This window comes from Pinus tabuliformis, chromosome J (assembly GCF_031772625.1).
Source record: "Pinus tabuliformis cultivar Carrire ecotype Pingquan chromosome J, CPIR1, whole genome shotgun sequence".
NCBI lineage: Eukaryota > Viridiplantae > Streptophyta > Pinopsida > Pinales > Pinaceae > Pinus > Pinus tabuliformis.
This window is the reverse complement of record NC_142295.1, coordinates 489318943-489337094: the sequence shown is the minus strand read 5'-3', so window position 1 is coordinate 489337094 and position 18152 is coordinate 489318943.

Here is an 18152-nt window from a genome sequence, read left to right as displayed (position 1 = left end):
TAATTCTATCTGCCCATACGGCATTTACCAGCGCTTTGTGCCAATTCTTTTGGTTTTGGCCGACTGTCTTTTTAATAATCCTGATTAGGTTCTTGTTTGTTGATTCGGCCAACCCGTTACCTTGCGGATAGTAGTTGGCAGAATACTTCAGTTTGAACCCTCTTTTGAGCGCAAACTCAGTCATTGCATTTCCAGAAAAATATGATGCATTATCAAACATTAAGGCCGTTGGCAATCCAAACCTAGTGATGATAAACTGATCTATGAATTCAATAATGTTTTCAGAATTAGCTGTCTTGAGAGGAACTGCTTCTATCCATTTGCTAAAATAGTCAGTTGCCGTGAGGATATACCTATGTTGTTTAGAAGAGTGAGGAACGATCTCACCTATTATGTCCAGGCCCCATTGACTGAACGGTTGTTCAATGTTAACTGGCTGTAGTCGCATGGATGACTTCTTTTGTTTCCCTGCAGCAGTCTGGCAGACTTGGCATTTCCTTACGTAATTGTATGAGTCTTTGAACAGCGTGGGCCAGTAATATCCTGCACGCAAGATTTTATGTGCGGTGGCTTCTCCAGCATAGTGTCCACCTGCTGCTAGTCCATCATGAAGTTCTTGCAAAACCTTTTCGGCTTCAGTTTTCTCAAGACATCTAAGAAGCACAGAATCGTAATTTCTTTTAAACAGAACATCATTTATGAGCTGGTATTGTTTAGCTTTCAACCTCAGGGCTCTCTTCTTGGTGTGATCCAGGTGAAATGGAGCATACCCGTTCTTAAGAAAATAAATGGTGTCAGCATATAATTATTCTGCGTCGTTTAGGCTTACCTCACACGTGTGTACCTTTTCAGACGAGTTCTCAGGAATTTGCGATGCTCCAGCTAACATCTTGCAGAAGCCTTGACCTCTCACGATGTGCGCTGGCTTGATCTCAAGATCGTATTCTTGTAAGGCGGTGATCCAATTCGCTCTCTTTTCACCCACATCCTTGTAGTGTTGGTGACCACAACACTACCCAACCATAATTAGACACATGCGCACTAGAATACTCATCTCCTATGTTGAAAATTTATCTTTGATTGTATTCTTGATTTTGGATAATTTAAAATGTAATTTTTTTCCTAGTCAAGTTCTAAGACTACTGTACTGCTTGCAGCTTCCTTAGACAAGGATGGTGGTCCTTTGGAGAAAAGGGAGATACTTAAAAGGGTGAGATCTTGTGTCTCTTCTCAACCTTCTCGTTGGGGAGATCAACAAATACCATTGAGACTAGTTTAATGATGTTGAACCATACATCAATTTCGCAGGTTCTTAGAGTACTAAAGGGACCAACTCCATATAGTTCTAGAGCAAGGTGTTCCTGACATGTCTGGCTACATCCCAATCCCATAGGAGTGGCATAATACCTATTCACAGTTTCTTCCTTTTTACCACATATGCTAGGAGTATCACTTGGTCATACACCCACCCTAGGATCATACGATTAGATCCACTGTTGGCCCTAGGGGACGTTGGCAGTGCCCCTGTACCCAATTCACCTTCCTTGCCATTAGTCGTTAGAATCAGGAGCCCCTAACATATCTAGCTCCATTGCAATACCTTACCATACCGCTCATTCATTCCTTTTTAGCAGGCCATTAAGTATATTGTATTATACCATGGTCTTTTATATACGTGTTGCAACAAAATTATCACTAATTTCTTTCTCTATATGTTACTTTTAGCATTTTTTCTAGGATATGCACTTGCACTCCTACTTTGTAGTCATATTGACTCGACTCTTCTTGAGTCCCATTGACCTACTTTTGTGATTATCAGCAGGAAATTAATAAATTTACTTGCAAGGTTCAGTGACAACAATTGTAGGTAGCATTTAAATGCCCAATAGTGGTGTCACATGTAGGGATATGCAAGAAAGTAGTGTCCAAACTATCCCTAATGTTGCTTGTATGTAAGAAGCACCCAAAAGAGTGGTGTGAAACTGAGAATGGAGCAACTGGAATGTTTTGGATGCTCTCAAAGCCATTAGTGGGAATTTGAAAACATTTCATTATTGCTCCGAAACCCATGAGTATGGGTCGCCTGAAACTGATAATTAGTTCTTATGTAATCATGATTATAAATTTGTAATCCACAATCTACTTGAATTTTGTTGGAAGTATAATAGATATATCGAATTATAAGTTTTATTTTCCATTGTTTCCTTAATTTAGGCCCTCCAATTGTACGGATGATAGTATTACAATTTAATTAGATATGATAAACATTATCTTCCATGGGACTTGTCTCTACTTCTTGGATGCATCCTCTAGATATCCCCCTCCTTGGGGATTGCAAGGGGAAAGTCCCTATTTTGAACGAGACATCTCTTAGGATGTGTGATCCTCTCCCACATTGTCTAAATGTTTCTTTCTAGAAAATGGGATGTTTCGGATACGTCTTATGATGGTTTTTTGGACTTATCCAAGATCCTCTAGATGGTTCTTTCCAAAAAAAAGGGATTTTTGGGAGATCCGTTGGGATGATTTTGAGGACATTTGAATAGCCACTATCAAAACTAGTGCCTATTTGGTTCCAATTCTCAAATAAAAGTTCTGCATTCAAACATGGACAAAAGGTTATCTAAGCATTGCATTCCTAAATACTATGTAGTATGTTTTTGTAATGAGGGTTAATTTCCTTCACAATTTTCACTCCCATGTTTGGTAGGTTTTTGTATCCTATACCAACTCTTTATTTTGGGAGAGTTATAATATCTATGTAGATAAGATATTTAAGATATATTATCCAAGACTTGTTACTTTCATTCAATTACATTAGATCTATTATCTATGGCGATTACTTTTATTGACTTATATTATATCACTATGTTCTAGAATCTTTATTTTTAAATTTTATATTACTTTAAAATTTTATTTTTTAAAATTATTTTTGGTTGTCCCATTGAAATTTGGGGTTAACTTCTAGCCATCCCCATCGCCCCTATCCCTGAAACACCATGTAAAATAGCCCAAGTTGTTCACAAGTTGTAGGATTTTGTATGCAGTGTATTAATTTCTTCAAAAATTAGAGATTTGCCCCTTTTTCCCTATTATCATTTGAAAGTTGACATCATTTTACTTTCCTCCCTTGATTTTCTCCTTGGGTTCACCATGAAAAATTGCTTTAGTTACTAATTTACCTCACATCTTCCTTGCCCCTTTATTTTCCATTCATTCATTTTTTCAAAGTTATAAACTATAGTAAAAGGGATATGAAATTATATCTCGGGTTTTATTAAACCTGCCATCTTATTTTCTGAGTTTTCCATTTTCATTTAAGACCTCCAATAAATGAAAGCACACCTCAATACAATATGCAGGATCAAAATTTGAGGCTTTGTGAAAATGAACCGATTATTTATTCTTTATATTTCTTGGAGTTTGATGGATCGGGACAGTGGAAGACCATGTTTCTATGCTTTTCCATTTAAGTTGTCTGACATTTGTCTCGTTGTTCCCATGCATTCATTTTTCCAAACTTATAAAGGATATGAAAATTGTACCTTAGGTGCTACTATAACTGCCATCTTATTTTTTGAGTTTTCCATTTTCACATAAGACCTTCAATAAATGGAAGCACATCTTAATATAGTATTTAGGATCAAACTTTGATGCTTTGTGAAAATGTTCCAACTATTTATTCTTTATATTTCTTGAAGCTTAATGTATTGGGTCATAATGGTGGACCATGTTTCAATGCTTTTCTATTTGTCTATTTGGCCAGTTGTGGTAGAATACTAAAACTACAAGTTGTTATATGGTTTCTAGATAGTTAGCTTATGATTGAATTTTTTCAATTGAATTACTTAAGATGGTAGTAAGCTTATTCAACATAAAAATGATTCATATGGTTTTGATGTAATCGGAGATGTTATGTACCTCTTCATTGAGACAAATAATACTATCACAATGTGAGGAGATATTGATGTGGAAAACAACATTAATCAAGAGCCACCTGGCAACATTTAGGCATTACTTTAGATGAAGAGTTTCATCTTTCTTATCCTTATGATTTTCACTATGATAGGTAGGTGAGGAAATATATATCTTATTAATGTGATTTCATAAAAATATGTTTGGGAGTGAAGGATGTTTCATTGGGGTTCTTGTTTAATTAGAACTAAAAGTTGACTTCTTTAAATCTAGGTAACTTATATACAATTATGATCTCACTTTAAGTATAAGATTCTTATTAATACATGCATTTCTTACAACCTTTGTCTTCATTTTCTCTTCGACTTTATTGATATTTACACACTCAATGAGCCAATACCTAAATGGGTAGGACATGTACTCTCCTTAGGGTATGTATAGGTCAGCTAATGGGGTTTTACCATTCACCCTCCCCATTGTGATCATGGAAAAGTCCCAGGTCATGGTGATTACAATATAGAGTGCTCAAAGTAGTTGGTGTGAAACTCATAATCCATGATGAGAACACAGGTGCGTAATAAACACTGAATTATGTTCATGCTCTGAGTCTTACCAACTCTAAATTAAAATCAATTTGCACTTTTCAAACTTCATGTTGTCAAATATAAATGAGACAATTTGTTTAGTAAATGATTTTGTGAAATTTTTGAGCGACATTAGGATTAATTGGTAAGCTTTTATAGCAAAAAATTGTGATTCGGTGAAAGAGCAAATGCATTCCTTGGGATTTTGGTTAATGCATATTTGCTTTGTAAAAAAGGTTGTTAATATTGAAACAATGTTTTAGGAACCTGGAAATATCAACATTATTTTTTTGCTTGTTTTAAACTTGTTAGTTTGAAATCATGTGCATTTCTCCCTTTATTCTTCCTCTTCAAGGTACACTTTAAAATAACAACACTTTTTAGTAACAACAACTCGATGATGCTTAGGAGCACTAGTATTAAAAAAATGGTAAGAAGGGTGGTATTTTTCTTGTGTAAACCTTCAGATTTGTTTTTTATTTTTGCCTAACATTTTCCTTATGCAAATAAAACAGTTTCTTAATTTTCATTCACTTTTCTCATTATGTCATCTATTTCAATTTTATAGATATTTTTTTTCATAATTTCCTCTTACGCGGTTGTTTTGTATATGCAAATATACATGATTCCTGAGTGTAGCCAGAAAGGGGATCTTCATCTTTATCAGGCATTGAATTTTCCTCTTGAGTGGAGAATGGAGAAGGTTATTTTTAAGAATTTTCTTGTAGAAACTTTCTTGATCCACTATAATGAAAATTATTGGCTTTTTGGATTAGATATTAGTCGGTTTAGTGCAATAAAAAATGGAGAGTTGGAAATATGGTACGCTAATTGACCACTTGGCCCTTAGAACATGTAACTTAGTTTGCATGATTGTACGTAAGCCTTTTTTTGAACGTTGAATGCTAAATTCCTAAGGTGTTCTTTTCTATGGTGACATTTTATTTTCTTTCTTTATACAGGTCATCTAGCCACATGGTGGCCATTATTTCCCAACTAGAAAAAACTTGTTCGAGTTTCTAGTGGGGTTTCCTATGGTTTTTAATGTTGTGATTATTTCACCTCATGGTTATTTTGGGCAAGTAAATATTTTAGGAATGCCAGACAAGACATCGGTGAACAGGCAAACAGTTCTTTTTTTAATTGCAATGTCCATTCCATGATATCCTCTCTTTATTATTTGATTGAATTTTGAATGTTTCTTTCGATTTTGTTGTCTTTTAACTATGAAATTGAAAATACTTGGTATCATGTCCATTTAAACAACAACCAAAGCTTGAATATGAAATTAGTATTACACTTAAATGATTGAAATCATTTTAGTTGTTTAGTGTTAAAATATTTTCATGACTATTAGAAAAGTTTAATTTCATGTTGTTATTTGAGCACATTCTGTTTATATACTTGACCAAGTTCACGCGTTATATAATGAAATGTTGTTGCAAATAAAATGACAAGGATTAGACATCACACCTCAGACTATTTGTTTTCACAAGGTATCTACAACTTGATCTTTTAGCATGTAACTTAGTTGACGTGATTGTGCCTAATATTTCCCTAAAGGTTGAATACTAAGTTACTAAGGTTTTCTTTTCTATGATGACATTTTATTTGTTATGTTTATACAAGTCATCTGGCCACATAGTGACCATTATCACCCAAATGAAGAAACCTTGTTTGATTTTCTTTCTTTTTGGGGAAAAATGGCTTTAACATTGCTGATGTTGAGGCATATGTTGTATAAATCTTTTATAGTTTAAGTTACTTTATATTATAGTGTTCATCATCTTTCATGTCTTATGCTCTATATTATATCTTATTTTGTTTTTAGAAAAGGAACTCATAATTGATGGTAAGAAGCAGGAATTGAAGAAAGAAGAGAACAAATATAACGCTGGAGTGACAAATGCAAAAAGAGAGAGAGAAGAGAATCGGGCTAGTGATACCCTTAGAGCCAATATCTTGCGTAAGACACACACATAGAGACTGATGGTCAACTATTCAGAGTTCGTGATTTCATTTGCAATGCCTTGGCAATACAATGATATTTTGAAGTGATGAAACAATATTTCATGTGTAAATTGTAGTCCAACCAATATTAAACTTGGAAACTCATATTGTAATACTTGACATTTCATATAATATAATTTTTTTGGTTGGAATTATTTATAGTTGCACTTGATATTGTTTAGTATTGTAATTAACATATGTAACTTTGTATGATAGTATATGACATTCTTTTTAAGTTAGTCACAATCATATTAATTAATTTATGTTGATTAATACTGAACACATAAAATCAATCTTAAATTAATAAATTATTGGTTTATACTGATTAATGATAAAAATAATTAAAATTAATATACGACTAAATTAGTCATTTATAATGATTATTAATGAAAGTAAATGAAATCAATATAAACTATTAAATTAGTTGTTTATATAATGAATATGAAACTACCATGAAAAGATAAATGACTAATGCAAATGATAAATTTATGATTACAAATGATGACTAAATTTTGCATATATACAAGTATTAGTCGCTAATTTGCAGTATCTTATAATACAACCGAAGTTTAGTAATATTTCTTTGGTCACTAACTAGTTTCAAGTGATGACTAAATTTTGCATATATATGACTATTAGTAGTTCACTTACAATATCTTATAAGACAACAAAAAATTATTCATATTTCTTTGGTCATTAATTGGTTTCAAATGATGACTAAAATTTGCATATATATGACTATTAGTAGCTAACTTATAGTATTTTATAACACGACCTACATTTTGGTCATATTTCTTTGGTCATTAATTTGTTTTCTAAGGTGATCATATAGTAATATATTTTGTTGTATATTTGGTCATTAATTTTGGAGATTAATGACTAAATCAATGACTCAATGACCAAATTAATGACTAAATATACTACTAGATGATAAAATTGAGACATCCAATTAATGCCTAAGCTAAGAACGACCAAAAGTTGGTCACATTATAAGATATTGTAAATTAGCCACTATTGGTCACTGAGTGAAAAATGGTCGTTTAGATGCAAATTTTAGTCATTTTGTTAGTAACTAATTAGCCATTTTGTACTAGTGGATGTATTCCCTTCCACCCCTTAGTTTCTTGTTAATGGTGAAGAACCATTTGTTTCTAGAGATGAAAAATAGATATATGAAGCTCTTGAATGCGATGGGAATTGGTATCATGTTTCTATTGTTCAATACAACAATGTGTTGAGGCACATCAAGGAACATACCATGATATTTCTTAGTTCAATTGAGTGAAATATTACAACATTACTCCTTTACCCTAGATGGGCTCACCAGCTTATCCAAAACACCATTACATCATTACAACATTACAACAAAAATCATGCTTAGAACATTTCTCCTACAATCATAACCCAAAAATTAGCCAACCCAAATCCTCTTGGATTCCACCTATTTATAGACAGTTATGTAGGCCTAATCTGACCCAATTTACCATGGGAATTACCATGTGTAGTTAAATTACAAGTAATATTATTGACTCAATCAAAATTGGTCCAAAATATTTAGTCAAACTTAACCACTTTATCTTGACTTCCTCAGAAGCCAATCAATTTTGCATGTGCTTTCCTTATATGAAAATTATACGTGTTGATCCTCCTGCAAAATTTCTGATTCTTTTGTGACGTTCCTACATGAAACTCCATCGAAATAGTCAAGACTGTCTCAAAATTCCTCCAATTCCTTTTACCCAAAAATGGCACCAATGTGTACCCTCCAGGCATACATGGAGACCCATCCCTACACTTCTTCCTCCAGAGATCTAGCCTTCACCAAGGTATCCCAAGAAGAAGAGCACTTGAACCATGACATACCTAAAGTCGTTGGGTTGCAGTAGCTAGAGATGTTTGGTTCTCCCTACAACTAGGACCACAATCATTCCCTCATTGTCTTTGCAGAAAAGGAAGGATGAATGTGTTTCATTCCCCTCCCTTTAGCTTTTATTTTTAGTTTAGGATAATAATGTATTATAATATTTTAATAGTATTCCTAAATTGACTTTAGGAATGTTGTAACCATAATAATTATTTGGATTAGGAACCATGACTAGGTATCTTGATAAGTTTGGTGCACTCAGACTTGGGGATATTGTATCAAATTGGTGTATGATATTTCTTTTTAATATGATTTTTTAATGTTAAAAATCCAATATTTTTTTATGTTTTAAATTATATGTAAATTTATGTTTTTGTGTGTGTAATTTTCAATAGGGATGTCATCATACTTGCTTTGGTGTAAATTTCATCCATTACCATTGTAACTACTAGGTGCATCATGCCATCCACTATCACTATAACCACTAGGTGCATTGCACTATCCTTAATGTGGACATGGGTAAATAAAGGGATATAACAAAAGGACTTTATGCATTGAGCATGAAATAGAAGAATGTATGAGAAGCCTATTTGAGAAGAAATCTCTTTTCACAATATAATAAATGCATAATATGAGATGATATCTAAAATTTGGTTTCCTCGGTACATATGGGAGACAAATGGTGTAATAATATTTAAAGGATTTAGCAAATCATTAAGGTTTAGTTAACCAATAAGGAAAAATATAATATAACTATAAAAATTCAATAACTCAATATGTAGTGCTTAACATACCTCTCCCTTTCAAACATGTGTTTCCCTCAATAATTGATTAGATGTGGACATTTTTACATGAAGTAATCATTTTCCTATGTCACCTCTTCTACTAGTAGTTTTTCCACTTGATGATATAGTCAACAATTTCTTGATTCTATATTTATGTAAACCATGTTTTAATGATTGTTTCCATTTCTAGTATTCTTTTCTTTCTTCATTAATCTTAGGTAAAATATTATGAACTACAATTTTGTCATGTATTACCTTTTTAAGAAAGAAACATGGAAGAATATATGGACATGCGAATGATCCGGATCTTGAGGGGAGGCCCCCAATATCTAAAATATTGAAATGGATCTTGGGGGAAAGACCCCAACATCTGAAAAAAATTGAAATGGATCTTGGGGGAAAGGACCCCAAGATCTGAAAACTTGAAATGCCAGAAGAAAAAGAGGAGAATGCCCAATAAACAAAACCACAATTAAAATTTTATTTAAAATAGTAATGCTTGATAAACCAGCTAGGGCGATGGTAGCTTATCTCTGAGGAGAGATGTGTGGCTACATGCCTCTGAACTGTAAAGGCTACATTGTGGTGGACAATCTGTCCATTTACAAAATGTGATTTGTTACTTATAGTATTTTTCAGTTACAATACCATGGGTCAATTCCATGGGTGAATGAATACCATGGGTGGATTTTACAATACCACGTGCGGATGACATTTACAATACCATGGGTAAATTCCATGGGTCGATGAATAATATGGGTGGATGAGTACCATGGGTGGATTTTACAATACCACGGGTGGATGCAATTTATAATACCATGGGTAAATTCCATGGGTCAATCAATAATATGGGTGGATGAGTACCATGGGTTGATGCAATTTTCCATTCGGATCATTCCTCCCTCCTTAAGAAGCAATGGTCCCCATTGTGTAAAGTTCCCTCCCACGAAGCCTTTGTAGAATATGAAGAGCTATTGAAGATAAGGGTTTTATTTGGTTAACCCAAAACCCTGATAAATGAAGATCCGAGGATAGATATACCCTGTAATGCTTGTGACCAATTGTGATTCCGACAGTGTGCGGCCTAGCAAATGGACTTTGATGACAAGGATTTTATGCGGTTGACCCATAACCATGATGTTGGTTGTTGATGAAGTAGCAGGTGCCTACATAGCTTGGGGTGGGATGGAACGTCTCCAAATAACCCAAGCTGAATGCTGCTATGTTGAAACTGATGAATGTGAAGCAGGTGCCTACTAAAGTGGGGTGGGAGGGCACGTCTCCAATGGAAACCCACTCCGAATGCTGCTCCAGAATTAAAATGGACATAACGCGACCAATATAACTCAGAATATTTATTATAACCTGTTTTTAGAAGCAGAAGGATCATTTTGCATCTTCCCATGAGCTGGAAATCCTTATCTGGATACTCTGAGATCTCAGATTCACGCTGCACCAGTTCCACCGTCACAAAAATTCTGATAAAATAGCTGATTTTTAAATCAGCGATATCTCCCACATTCGGACTCTGATTTGACCCATTTGTTTTTTGAAGTTGGGTGATTTTTCGAGAGGAATCCAGATATGGTATTTGTTTTTGTAAATTTTGTACCAAATGTTTCAGATCTGATCTGCAAAGTCGCCGCCCAAAAAAATTCCTGCAAAATAATTGAGACTGAAATATGCATGAAACCCTCATTCCCAAGGAATTGTAACCTGCTCTGATACCACTGATCTGGATCTTTAGTGGAGGCCCCCAATATCTAAAAGATTGAAATGGATCTTGGGGGAAAGGACGCCAAGATCTGAAAACTTGAAATGCCAGAAGAAAAAGAGGAGAATGCCCAATAAACAAAACCACAAAGAAAATTTTATTTAAAATAGTAATGCTTGATAAACCAGCTAGGGCGATGGTAGCTTATATCTGAGAAGAGATGTGTGGCTACATGCCTCTGAACTGTAAAGGCTACATTGTGGTGGACAATCTGTCCTTTTACAAAATATGACTTGTTACCTATAGTATTTTTCAGTTACGATACCACGGGTGAATGAATACCATGGGTGGATTTTACAATACCATGTGCGGATGCCATTTACAATACCATGGGTAAATTCCATGGATCGACGAATAATATGGGTGGATGAGTACCATGGGTGGATTTTAAAATACCATGGGCGGATGCCATTTACAATACCATGGGTAAATTCCATAGGTCGATCAATAATATGGGTGGATGAGTACCATGGGTTGATGCCATTTTCCATTCGGATCAGTGAAGATGGAGAAAATTCCAATTTGTAAGCCATACTTTCAATCCTTTATAACACCCTTTAATGATAATAGTAAGTGGATCATAAATTAGATCATTATTTTGTTTCTTGAAGGACATCTATTTGTATAGTTATAACCTTAAAAATATCCAACCCTCACTTCAAATTCTATTTCACTACAATTTTGATTTACTAGTTGTTTCATTCCATTTCATTTCATAACCAAATTTCCCTTTAATACTTGGAGAATCTCTTCTTGGTTCTCTATGTGGTGATCTATTGCTTTAACTTTCAGTTTTCCTATCAAGTTTGGTGTGATGGATGAAGGATGATAACCATAGAATACTATAACGGGGACAACTTTTTATGAAGTAGGGAAGAATGTGCTGTATCACAATTATATGAAATGAAAGCACTTGACCCATTATGACTTTTTACCAAATGAAAATAAACAAATATATAGTTTTAGACAATTTCTCACAATATTAATTGTTCAATGGACTAAGGCTGATAATAAGATTTGTGAGATAATTTATTCACCAAATTAGAAAATGATTTAGTCCAAAAATATTAAATGAAACCACTTGACCTATTATGTCCTTTTACCAAATGAAAAGAAACATATATATCCCTTTATACAATTTCTCACAATATTAACTTTCCAATGGATTGAGGCTGATAATAGGAGTTGTGAGAATATTTATTAACCAAACATGAAAATGATTTAGTCCAAAAATCACTAGTGAAAATTTGATTTCTATCACTTACAATAATCTTTGATATTCCATGTTTTTAATTGTTTCTAGATATCCTATAGCTATTGCACTTCTGTTAAAATGAATAGAGAGAGAGAGAGAGAGAGAGAGAGAGAGAGAGAGAGAGAGAGAGAGAGATGGGCATACATTGCGAGTTGATATACCATCACCGTGATGTGACTCCCTCCTTTAGGATTTGGTATACATGTAATAAAATCCATCAATGCCCCTTTCCAACAATAAATTTGTATGAATAATGATTGTAGAATGCTTGTGGTCTTGATTGTCTTTTCCTTATTTTGATGGAAAACCAAACATTTAGCCAAAAAAATTGAATATTAGTTTGAATACCTTCATAGAAAAATATTTCTTTTTATTGTGGTAATTTTTTAGGAACCCTAAATTTCCTCCTATAGGAAAAGTGTTGAATTACAAGAAATGTGCCAAGCTTCCACTTTTCCTTGCATGAAAGTGTCCAGTAACCTCTGGATGCTCCCACAGGCCTACAAGCTAGCATCCACAAGTTTTTTTTGTCATTTACGTGTCGGTGTCCCAGGGATTTAATCCACTTTTTCATGCCTAGAGCCCAAGTCACTGCCCAAAATTGAGTCACATCTTCAGAATAGTAAAATAACAAGGAAATGAAAATATAAATTCAATCACTTGAACATGACCTTGACTGGACCCCTGCTAGCCAAAACAAGCATTTCGTCAAATATATCATGAATATATAATTTCTAGGTGTAAATAATGGATATGAGCTTAGGGGTCTCATACTTCACTAAGAATCACCAAGAGATAGTGATACCTCAACATATTAGCTAGCATTTCATCCATTAGCTCATAGATACATTGATCATTCATTTACATGTAAAAACATGATGAGAGTTGTACATATCTATTGTCATAAAACACATACAACTAGCATAATAGCAACATAAATACCAATCAAATCGCAACCATATAAACCACATATAATCCATTATAATACTCATAGAAATGCAAGGAGAAATAACCTCATATTGATGATTCAAAATCCAAACATGGGATGGGACTTCCACATTCCACCTGACCATAGAATAGCTGAGCCAAATCTATATTCAGTCATTCACCCCCATGCCAAATTCCAAGCTTGAACATGGGATATCATAGAACACATCAATCAAAAACCATCAAGGGCTTCTAGAGGCCATCCACATCAACCCATAAAACAGTGATTCCACCTCACAGTCAAACATCACAAAACCATCATCAGGTTGGTCTCTATCGAAGCCTTCAAGTGATTCTAAACAATTTTTCCAACCAAGGCTTCGAGGACTAGTAAATCAACCCACATCTTTTACTAGGATTTTAGAGAATTTGTCCAACCAAGGCTTCGGGGAGTAGTAATTAAACCCACCAAGGTCTTCTTCTCCTATAGGAAAAGTGTTGAATTACAAAAGGATCATGTTGTCCATCTCAACGATAAATGCATGATGGTCTGCTTGTTTGTTATCCAATGTTTCATAAATAGGAGGAAATCTCTAAACAACATCCCCAATAGTCTATGCATCCTACACACTATATATCTAAGGCTTATTACCATGATTTTGTGGACAATATCTCCTATGATGATCTTTTCCACAAGTACAACACTCTATAGGATTCCATCCTACATCCTTATTCTTCTCCTATGATCGATGTCCATGTCCTCTATTTGATGCATCAAACCTCTTAGGTGGTGAAACATTCTCTTTATCACCTAAATCATGTGGTATTACTCTCTTCTTGTCCAATTTTACTTTGTTTCGGGAATTACCTTTCCATTCCAGTTTAGTCTTGGACTTGCGCTTCGATTTTTCATAGCAATGCTTTAGTTTTCGAATTTCCTCCTCCAATGATCTATGCTCATCAAACTCAATCCTATCTTTGAATGTCATTGGTAACCCACTAGTAAAACTCTGAATCTTGGCCTTCTCCTCCTTAAGGTAAGGAACATACCTTAGTAGCTCCAAGAACTTGCTAGTGTACGCATCATCTATCATAGATCCCATCTTTAGCTCATAGAATTATTTTTCCTTGTCATCAAAGTATATCTCTAACAAATACTTCTTCTTGAAAAGCCGCTCCAACTCACTCCAGGTTAATTCTTCGTCATGTATACCTATGACATTCTTCACATCTTCCCACCAAATGTATGCTTTACCTTTGAGACTAAATAGAGCTACTTTGGCTTTCATGTTCTTTGAATAATCATGTAACTTGAATAACTTCTTCATACCAAGCAACCATGCCTCTGCATCTTGTGATTTATTCAACTCTCCATCACATGTAGGTGGCTTTTCTTTCTTAAACTCATCCGGAAAATACCCCTTACTGCTCCTCCTATAAGGATGATAATGATATCGATCATCGTGATTTTCATAACCATAACTAGAATGGTACATGTATTTATCCCCTATCCTATCTGGAGTGTTCAAAAACCTACCATCTCTGATTGTGTCACCACCATCTGACCTATGACCACCATGTGACCTACTACCATATGCCCCATTGTTTTTTCCTTCTGCTCATGGTTGATCCCAAGTGGTCCCTCTCGCTGCAAATATGAAAAACGTTGAAATATCACTGCATTTACATCTACTAGCTTCTCTCATGCCTGTATAATTTGGTCATTATCTACCTTACAACTCCTTATTTCTTCCTTTAAGCTTCTTCGTGTATTTTCCAAATCAGAAGAGTTCCTAATACCATACTAATCTTCTGATTCATAGGGAGAGTCTTTGTAGTCTACCATCTTGCTAGTCATTTGATATTTCTTCCTACAAGGTATATTATGTCGGCTAAACCGAATCACAATAAGCCAATGTACCTTAGTATATCTTGGGGAGGATACCTTGTCTGCAAGATCAGTGTGGTACATGTATAACATAATTATGGCAAAATATAGAAACATAACACATAAGTATATAACCATGCATTGATCATTCTAGCTAGGGTCCATTCATCAATGCATGACCTTATCAACAACACATACCACAACCCCATGCATGAAAACAACCACTACATCATTGTACACTTGATGGAAACACACCATATAGACATCCAATATCATCATTAGAACCCTCAGGAACCAACCCAACCTTTCTTCCAACTAGCCCCTCGGTCCCACTAACATTTTTGACTACTTGACCTGTGGATGCTCTCATGCTATGGGTATGATAGTGCCCATGGACCTATGAATGCTCTCATAGGCCTACAAGCCAACATCCAAGGACTCTTTTTATCAATGTTGTTCTAGTGTCCCGAGGATTTGAGCCACTTTTAAAGGCCCATAGCCCAGGTCACTGCCCATAATTGAGTCACATATTCAAAGTAGTAAAATAACAAGGAAATGACAGTATAAATGCAATCACTTGAATGAGACCTTCACTAGACCCTTACTAGCCATGACAGGAATTTCATCAAACATATCATGAATATGTAATATACAGGTGTAAATAACATATATGAGCATAGGGGTCTCATACTTAGCTGAGAATCGCTAAGAGACATTGGTTCCTTAACATATTAACTTCTGTTTCATCCATAAGGTCGTAGGTACATTGATTATTCATTTACAAGTAAAAACATGATGGGAGTCATGCATAGATACTGTCATAAAACACATATAAAACTAGCATTATAGAAAAAAAATTACCAATGAAATCACATCTATATAAACCACATATAATTTAGTGTAATACTCATAGAAATACAAGGAGAAATAACCTCATATTGATGATGCAAAATCCAAACCCAGGATGAGACTTCCATATTCCACCCAACTGTAGAATGGTTGAGCCAAATCTCTCTTTAGCCATTAACCCCCGTGCCATATTCTAAGCATGAATGTCGGATCTTATAGAACACATCAATCAAAAACTATCCAGGGCTTCCAGATGTTATCCACCTCAACCCATGAAACATTGATCCCACCTCACGATTAGACATCACAAAACCATCAACAGATTGGTCTCTATCCAAGCATTTTAGAGTGTTTTTCTAACCAAGGCTTCCAGGAGTAGTAACTCAACCCACATATTTTACCGAGCTTCCATATCATTTGTCCAACTAGGGATTCCAAGACTAGTAACTCAACCCACCAAATTCCTTTTCTCTTAATTTCCTTTATTTTCATAAATAAATGTGCCTAGCTTCCACTTTTCCTTGCATGAAAGTGTCCAACAACCTTTGTACACTCTCACAGGCCTACAAGCTAGCATCCACAAACTCTTTTTGTCAGTTTTGTGTGAGTGTCCTCGAGATTTAAACCACTTTTTCATGCCTAGAGCCCAAGTTGCTGCCCAAAATTGAGTCACATCTTGATAATAGGGGTCTCATACTTCGCTAAGAATTACTAAGAGACATTGATACCTCAACATATTAATTGGAATTTCATCCATTAGATCATAGATACATTGATCATTCATTTACATGTAAAAACATGATGAGAGCTATACATAGCTACTGTCATAAAATACATATATAACTAGCATAATACCAACATAAATACCAATCAAATCGCAACCATATAAACCACATATAATCCAGTATAATACTCATAGAAATACAAGGAGAAATAACCTCATATTGATGATTCAAAATCCAGACGTGAAATGGGACTTCCACATTCCACCCGACTATAGAATAGCTGAGCCAAATCTATCTTCAGTCATTCACCCTCGTGCCATATTCCAAGAATGAACGTGGGATATCATAGAACACATCAATCAAAAACCATCAAGGGCTTCTAGAGGCCATCCACATCAACCCATCAAATAGTGATTGCACCTCACAGTCAGACATCACAAAACCATCAGCAAGTTGGTCTCTATCGAAGCCTTCAAGGGCTTCTAGACAGTTTTTCCAACCAAGGCTTCGAGGACTAGTAACTCAACCCACATCTTTTAGGAGTAGTAATTAAACCCACCAAGGCTTCCAAAACTAGTAACTCAACCCATGCTGTTACAGGGCTTCAATATGGTTTGTCTAACCAAGGCTTCGAGGAGTAATAACTCAACCCAAGGTAAGGAAACATGAGAACCAACCAAAACAAAACAAGGAAACAAATCCACAATCGCCATGTCTATCCAGGAAATGGCAAGGCTAGGAAATCCACTTTCAATCCTTTGTTGGCATTATGATGCATGTGTTGTCCTTGATGGTTACTCACTAGCAACAAAATTCACAAGTCAGTTTAAAGATGATAGAATGAATACAAGAGAATACTAGAATGATAATGGTATCAACATGATGTGTTTACAAATGTGACATAATTCATGGTAGTTTAGAGGAATCAGTTTAAAGGAATGATAAAGTTGTAATTTCAAGAACTATATGCGAGTTCTGTTAAGCCAAGTCGTGTATGCACATGAGTTTAGCGAAGAAAAGTATCGTATGGTTTTTTCACCATGGTATTCTAAATACCAAGGGTCCTTACCATGGTATTGGCCCATCGTAATATGTGTGTAAATGAATATTTTTCTCGTTAAAGTGCTAAAGTGTTCAAGTGAAAGGGTTTTTGATGAATACTTCAATTTGAAGAATATTTTCATTTTAAGGGCCATAATTGTCACATCTATCTTAAATAATTTTATACCGATGAATATAATGATGGATCAGGATCATGAGACTTGAATGACTTTTCATTGTATGATCTTCTCATGGATTGACTAGATCTAAGTACTCACGCATGTTTTTATCTCTAATTATTATGATCTAGGTCTTTCTGACGTTCTGAAGAGTTGCACAAATTTAGGTCAAAATTTGCAGATCTATACGCTCGTTGGTTTCAAGAAAGCACATATACACGTGGGTCCACTTCTGCATAGTCGTGTATATAAAGTAAGAGGGTTTTGTTCATATATGACTAATAACCTGATCAGTGTTGTTGTTTCTCTCTTGTTTGTCAATAATGTCCTCATGTTCATCTGGGTTGAGTGATAAT